This window comes from Propithecus coquereli, unplaced genomic scaffold (assembly GCF_000956105.1).
Source record: "Propithecus coquereli isolate 6110/MARCELLA unplaced genomic scaffold, Pcoq_1.0 Scaffold647, whole genome shotgun sequence".
Classification (NCBI taxonomy): Eukaryota; Metazoa; Chordata; class Mammalia; order Primates; family Indriidae; genus Propithecus; species Propithecus coquereli.
Window position 1 is genome coordinate 51,997 of NW_012152474.1, and position 2,136 is coordinate 54,132.

Below are 2,136 nucleotides of genomic sequence, written 5' to 3' on the forward strand. Positions count from 1 at the left end.
ATTTTCTCTTCAATTCCATTCATCTTATTTGCCATTCGTATTCTGAGTTCCATCTGACATTTTGACAATTTCCATTTGGTTGGGGTTCATTGCTGTGGATTTATTATGATCCTTTGGGGGTGTTGAACTAGCTTATTTTTACATGTTACTAGAATTTTTTTGCTGGTTTCTTCTTATCTGAAACCTCTTCTCTCAGCTCAGTGCTAATAGGTTTTCAGTGCACATGTTTCCTTTTCTGGGAACTCTCCTACTTAGTGAGAAGGAGGAGAGGTCCCTAAATATTGATTTTGTGTCCTACTCTGGATGGTTGACCCTGTGGGAGAGAGGTGGATGCACTGAGAGCTTGTAATACAGCTGTTCTCCTGCATTTTATCAATCGCCTGTGGTTGTCATAGTGTAAGCCATTTTGGGGGATACTTGTTCAGATTTAGAGGTTGGTCCTCAGTCCACTGTTGAAAACTCAGGCAGGGGCTGGACAATTCCCTCTCCATGAAGGCTGGTGGTGTGACCTTGGCTGGTGCCAGAGTGGGTCAGTAGACTTTGAGGGGTGCCTGGCCATATCACAGGACTGCAGTCAGTGGTAGGGAGGGTTGCAGGACCCTGGCAGGTGCCAGGGTGCATCACAGGACCTTGGCTAGTGCCTGGGTGGATCTTGGCTAGTGCTGGGGTATCTTTATGTGTAGCAGTAAGTTGGTCCCTAGGTCATTGTTGGTAGCTTGAGCAGGGGGTCGGGTAAGACCCCTTCCACTTTGGTGGGCATTGTGAAACTTTGCTCTGCCAAGATCACCCTGCAGTGGTGTCAGTGGCTGTTTGGTAAGGCTATTTAGGTGATACTGCAAGTGTCAGGGCTGTGGACATTCACTCCATATCAGCCTAGGTATAATGGTGGTATACGGTGGAGGGTGGCTTGTAGCTAGTGGGTCCATGGTGGAGAGCTGGACTCTAGGCATGGTGTTACACAGTGTTGTGCGGGTGTGGCCCCCTGGCTGACATGTGGGGGCTGGGAGGCTTGTTCCATTATTTAGTGATCAGGGCCTTTACGCCTGCTGACTTGTGCACAAAGCCGAGGGGCATGTCCCACCACACAGCAGGCAGGTCTGTGGGCCATGTCCCCAATGTGGCACACAGGACAGGAAGCATGGCCTGTCAGTCAGCACACAAAACCAAGGGGCATGGCCTACCACAGGGCATGTAGGCCCGAGAGGTGTGGCCCACCTATTGATGTGAAGTTACTTCTTATGAAAGTGATTTCTTGAGATGGAATCTACTCCTGGTGAAGATGCTGTGAACATTGTTGAAATCAGAAGAAAGGATTTAGGATACCACATAAACTTAGTTGATAAAGAACCAGCAATATTTGAGAGGATTGACTCCAATTTTGAAAGTTATACTGTGTGTTAAATGCTATCAAACAGCATTGCATGCTACAGAAAAATATTTTTTGAAAGGAAGATTTAATTAATGTGTCAAACTTCACTGCCTTATTTTAAGAAATTGCCACAGCCATCTCAACCTTCAGCAACTGTGCCCCTGATCAGTCAGCAGCCATCAACATCAAGGTAAGACCCTTCACCAGCAAAAAAGATGATTCACTGAAGGCTCAGGTGCTCTTTAGTATTTTTTAACAATAAAGTATTTTTTTATTAAGGTAGGTATGTTGTATTTTAGACATAATGTTATTATGCCCTTAATAGACTGCAAATATAATGTAAACATAAATTCTATATGCACTGGGAATCCAAAAAAATTGTGTGATTCACTTTATTGTGATATTCAATATTCACCTTAATTCCAGTGGTCTGAAACTAAACCTGGAATATCTCCAAGATATGCCTGTAGATGGTTTTCTAACCCAATGTGTAACTTTTATAAAAGTCACTAAACACAGGTTCCATCTGTTTCAGGACAAAATAATCTGATCTGATTTATTCTGTTTTTCTTCCAAAAAAAAATCTTTAACCAGAAAAAAAAACAGTCTTGTACTTTCTAAAGGATAAACATAAAAAGAATATTAAAATGAATCCAAAAATTACTCATTCATTATACCTATGAAAAAGTTGAAGCCAAGAAATATGAAAATTTGCTAAATGTCCCACAGTTAATCATAGCAAGTCTCCTAACATCCAGTCCAAAACC